Here is a 6,326-nt window from a genome sequence, read left to right on the forward strand (position 1 = left end):
ATCATTGCTTTTAAAAGGAGTGAGACCAATTTACAGAAGCAAACCAACCATTAGGGACCTCTTTTCCAGTGAAGGTAGTTACAGTAAAACCACACTTTCGAACATTGTCCTCTTAGACTTCATTCCTAGTCTATTTCATCCATTTTATGTTTCATTTCCAGCAATGAATAAAACCCTGAGGAGAAATAAAACTAATTATTTGTAGGTGGCCCCTCACGATCTCCTATTTGACTGTGTCAAGCCAGAGTCATTCTGCTGACGCACCTCCCGTCAGCCGACTGTACAGTACAGCGGTGGCTCTCCTTCCCTCATTTTGCTTTCCCTTTCCACTTGGCAGAGGTATGTGTGTGGGATTTCAGAGTTGCCTGCCAACTTTGAAATGAGAGATGTGTCCAACTCTTATTGGTCGCTCTCAATTTGTAAGGGATAAAACAACAATTTGAAGTTTCAGACAAATACCAGGAAGGAAAAAAATTCTTTGCTGTTGATTTACTGGAACACACTATCATCAGGACTTGAAGGGAGGGAATTTAAAAAGAACAAATTGCATGGATTACGCAAGTTATTAACTTTCCAAGCTGATGAACAAGACCAATAACGCACACCCTAGAGTAAGAACATAGGTAACAAACATCCAGTTCACAGCTGCCATGTCTATCTTAAAACCGATCTCTGTATAACTTTCTAGACTAACCAGTTAATACACTGGCTCAAATAATGGCTGAATTTTCCCCTTCTCCTCTGCTCTGGACTCTTTTTGACCTCTAAATAGGACTGCATCCAAAGTTATCCTCATAGCACTGTGCATTTCCAGTTTAGTTTGCAGCAGTGGTTGCATAAATTAAAATTAAGAAGCAGCTTTCTGATGCTTCCTAAATCATATCCTTAATTATGTCAGGGCACAGCTAGTAAGATTTTAGGGATTAGACCCAAGATCAGTCTAAACTAGCTTTTGAGATACAAAACTTAAGAAGGACATCAAACCATTTTTGAAACATAAGCTGGAGACTGCATTTCCCATATACAGTATCTCACCTTTAAAATATGATATATCAGTTGGGGAATCTTTTTCTAGAGACATCATAAGATTTTTGTGGGAGTTGCAACAGAAAGAGTAATAAGAGGTCTATTAAACTTGGAACCTAGTGGTGGACTACAAAGCACGAATGTATATGCAGGGCTTTGCATGAAGACTAAGTGTGAGATATGTATCTTGCAGCAGCCAGTGAATTCACAGATTTTTAAATAATATCTATATAAGACTCATTCTAATAATAATAATAATAATAATAATAATAAAATAAAATAAAATAAAATAAAATAAAATAAAATAAAATAAAATAAAATAAAATAAAATAAAATAAAATAAAATAAAATAAAATAAATAAACCTCTTTTGAAGTAATATTATACAGGGTAAAAGAGTAAAAATAACATAAATATCTTAAAGAAAGAAAAATGTTTTTACCAATTTTTGGCCTACAAAGAGTTCTGTTATTTAAATACGACTCAGGATGTTTTCTTTATTCTTAGGACTTCCTAGGCAGTTATCTCAGCAGCCAAAGAGGACCTCATATAAGTTAGAGAAGAAGAATTTATCCTGGCGTAAAAACTACTGATTAGCTTTTTAAAAGTGGTAGGAGTTCATGTTGCTATTTTTAAAATTCTACATTGATCCAAAAAACCCACGCCATTCCTAAGAAATGAAAAATACTCTGAAAGCCTGATAAAACTTTTGGGGGGAGGGGAGAGAGGGAGAGTTTTTCTCCAAATAGTTTTCCACTGCCAAAAGCATAAGTAATTTTTCAGTCCAAGTAATTCATTTGAGGATAGTTGTTTTCGCATTATATCAGAGATCATTTCGTACTCCTTCTATTCCAGATGGTCCTAACAGGCTACCTAGTGCTTGTAGGTACAGCTAGGAATCTCACAACCTTACAGGTGTTTTACCATTACCCCAGACTGGAGCTCTAATGCCCTTTGTCTACTGCAGCCTTCCTGTGCCTCCCAAAATTGTCACCATCTCCCATGGGTTCCCATACTTTCCTTTTGGAAACTGAAACTAAACTGCTTGCAAAGACAATTTGCCCACCTCTGTACTAGAGGTATAAACTAAACATGCGGAGGCAATGTGTAAAGATGGATACTAGTTTCAGTAGTCTTTCTGTATAGCAGTTTATTTTTTTGGTGCATTTCATATCCATTTATTTTGTCCATGAATGCAAAGTACTGGTAGTTCGAAGACCAGATATAAATTCCCACAAAAAGGATGTTTCATGTTCTTCTCCTTTCCCTGCTCAATGGAAAAGCTGTGTGCAGTACTGCTTATTATGTTCGAGCATCTTTTTCTTAACACAAGGCATAGGACAAGAGTTGGACATTAAATCCCAGCAAGGTAGTATCCTTATGTTTAGATCACTGTATCTAACTACACCCAAGCTTTAAACCAGTCATGGCAATACCAAGTTTAGGATAAGCACTCAGTTAACTCCCCCAGTTTCCTAGGAAAGCTTTTCACTCTATACTGAGCCATCTGTTACCATGAATATGCTGCCAGAAGATGCACAAGATAACTACTTCATGGGACAATGACCTCACTCACTACATTTACTCCAAAAATCACTTGTATGGGGTCCTGGTGGAATTATTTTGTCACTGCCTTCAACTTCCCATAACCTCACACCCCCAAGACCTTGAAGACAAAGAACTGCCAGATTTTTACCTGTGCTATGTAGGCTGAAGGAGGTCAGTCTGGTGCTCTCCTGGCCTGCCCATAGGTTAGTGTGTTAACTTTCAGCCTCCTTAGCCCCCATGTTCCTCACAGAAAGTGCCTAATTCCCCTTCCAGAACATGCATATATGCAGCATGCTTTTAGATGACTACTATTGTGTTCAGTGATGCAAATATACTTTATTCTAGTCTCATTATTTTTCCACAGTCAGCTCAGGAGAGATTTTTTTTTCTATTTTATCTCACAGACATGGGATAGTGTAGCAACAATATCACTCACCAACAACTTTTTTTGAGGGGTTGCCTTTTCTCATTTTAAAGAGAGAAGATACTTTTCAAGAGTCTGTTTTCTAAAGCCACGGAAATTATTTTTTTTGCCAAAGAAAAGGATGAGTCAGGCTGCTCGCAGATAGTACACGCAGATCTTTTAGAAGTACATTAAACTGTTCTCTGGGAAATAACTCACATCTGACTTCACAGCCTGACACAGCCAGTGCAGGATGACCAGAACACCATTAGCACATGAATCATGCAAGAGCGACAGGTAGCTGAGCACACAACGTTATGTCACAGTTACATCAATATTTAGAGTACTAGAAGAGATAATAATAAAATAAATAAATAAACAAACAAACAAACAAACAAATATATAATTGTCAGAATACAACTGAATCATTCATCAGAAGCCAAAATACTGTGATGAGCCAGACAAAAAAAAGCACCAGTGCATTCACACCCATATTGCCTCTGCTGCCAGCATGGCCCAGGGTGGTGAATCCCAGGGGAAGGCATCAAGCAGAGAAGATCACAGCATTCACTACCCCCATAACTTTTGGCAGTCAAAGAGAGACTATTTGCTACAATTTGATTCTGGTACACAATAAAAAGAAAAAGGCAAAGAAAAAGGCAAAGAAAAATAAATCAGAATTAAATAATAATAATAATAATAGAATAAATAAAACAATTTAGAATAAAGACAATGCACACAAGCAGGGACTAAGGTATCCACCAAGCATTGTTAGACAGCATTTTCTTGTCTCTGCAACTGAGACTTTACTCTTTTTGTGGGAAGAGGACTCTACTAATGCTCGCAAGTCCTTCTAGGCCCCATACTGACTCAGTGCACAATTTGTTCCACTCTATCTGATGGAGCAACTTGCTTCCTATCAGCATACAATGTACTTACCTGCTTGCTGGATGCCAAAACCAGCCAGCTGTCTCAATGCCAGTTACACTGAGCAGAAATAGCTGAGCGTAATTTAATCTAGAGAAAAACTGTAACACACTGAGGAGTGAAAAGACTCACTTGTTAGTTAGGGAGAGTCCAGAGAACTAGTAACATCTGCTCCTGCTAGGTTACCATTTCCAGAAAAGTATTTGATGGCTCCATTTCCAGAAGAATGGAATGAGAAAGTCTTTCCTAAGAGAGTGACTCCAAGATAATTTAGCGAGCCATTGAAAACATGATTTCTTATGGGTGGAATTAACTAGAAAAGATTCTGTAAAGTTTGCAAAACTGAAGTCCATGATGCCAATTATGTTCTTTGGCATAATAATCCTACACAAAACCTAGATCCCAGGGGAGAGTTACCATATCTTGTGCACTAAATTTTGTGCTATTATTTCAGAGTCAGAACAGTAAAAAGCAAGAGCAATACCTGAGATACATGTACAGGATACTTGTAAGGACACCGAAATGCAGTCCCCATCACTACCAAAAAACAACCACAGATGTCAAACAGGGAGCTGTGACAAGCATACCCAGCTTCAGGAGTGCTGAAGGAAAAGGTCATCCTATTTCAGAGGGGATGATGCTGGATAGAATTTGTTTTTAATTTCAACAGATATTAAGCCAAACATTATAAAAGAATTAGTGACTGGGTCCTTTCCTCCGGCATACTGCTGGGAAGCTGTAGTGTTTAGAGGCTGTGATCTCACTGACTCTAAGGAAATTCAGAAACAACATCAACAGATGAAGAGGTGGCAGCAAGCCAGGCCAATTTTGCTCAGAAATTTCTGCTGGTGGTGCCTGCAGAGCTATCAAAACACTGGCTGAGTGTGACCAAGCCAACATGAGAACCAGGGGAGTTTTATACCACCACACAGTGCTAGGGAACCAACATGGTCCCATCATTCTCACTCCAGAACATGCTTTTGTGAAATTATTTTTCGGTTAACTCTTGCTGTTGGCCATGACAGGGAAGCCTGGTTTTTCTTAACAAGAGTTTTCCACTAGGGCAGGAATGTTAAGAATTCAGCAGCAAAGACTGAAACGTTAAGAATTCAGCAGCAAAGACCAGCAATGTGACATGAGATCAGCCAGTGTAAACACGTGGCATTCCTGGCTTCATGGAAAATATGAAGAAACAGGACAACTTTCCTTTTGAAAGTCCCAAAGCTCCAAAACCAGTCTGAAAAACCATGGTTACCTAATGTAGTACGCAGGCAGGGAGAAGTGAAGAAGTGATACAGAGATGAAGCCATCAGCCACACTCATAGGAAATATCCATATTGCACCTTCTTAAAAAAAAATAAAATAAAATAAATAAAACTGTTTTAGAGTCCTGTCCAGTTTTAGTTGGTGTCTGTGCTGACAGGCTTCTGAAAATACAGCTGTAGGGAGAAATACTCGTGGTACTTGCAGGCTGCAGTATAGCTTAAATATCTTCCAACTGTAGCTCCTATAATATCTTTCAGAGAGAAACTTCTGCTCTAGCCCATCAGACCTGCAAACAATAAATATTAAAATTCCAAAATTCCATTTGTTTGAGATAGAGTCTATGCTAACAGAGAAAATTCACAAAGCTCGGGATCTTTCAAAAGTTGTAGGCAGGAAGTGTGGCTTGTAACAAGTTCTGGAGTTGGAAGAATAGAGGATAACAATTTAGTTCTGTGACAAAAGGCTTATTACAGTCCAAATGAATGTGTATAAGCTCCAAACACCTGTCACTCAATTGTAATAGAGTGGATATTAAGAAGAGTGGTTTTGTAACAAGACAGTTGTAATGAGTCCAGCTTTTGGTGATGCTGAGAAAAATCTGTTATGTAGTGGCAATGTGCTCTGATTTTCCTCTGATTAGAGCTAGCTGGGATCCCTCTTAGTCTGTGCTACCAGGGTAAAATCTACTTATTAATCCACCAGATGAAACATCATAGTATGTTTATTTCTTTAAGAAACTCTAGTCATTGAAACACCATTTGTAGAAAACAGGCAGCAAGTTACCCTTGGGTTCAGGTTCATTGCACTCTATGATTAACCTCCAGGCTTCGGGTTTTCTTACCTTTAATTTGAACATTAGACAACAAAATTAAAATTGTCACATGGCTTGAAAAATCAGTAAAGATGAGTGTGAAACATCAGTTAAATAATTTCTAAGATGTAAATAACTTGTAATGTGTACTTTTGAAAATAGCATTTGGCCTCAAGGATTTTCCTGGGGGCTTTGACATTCATTCCTTATGTCTTTGGACAAAGCAGCTTCCCTGCACCTTGAATTCCCTGCCTGCACAACAAAGAGAATGACTGTAGGTAATCTACTGGGGACTGACTGACTGATTAATTACAGTGATATTGCTACTGCTAGCAGCCACTGAGTC

The sequence above is a fragment of the Anas acuta genome, chromosome 2 (assembly GCF_963932015.1).
Source record: "Anas acuta chromosome 2, bAnaAcu1.1, whole genome shotgun sequence".
Lineage (NCBI taxonomy): Eukaryota > Metazoa > Chordata > Aves > Anseriformes > Anatidae > Anas > Anas acuta.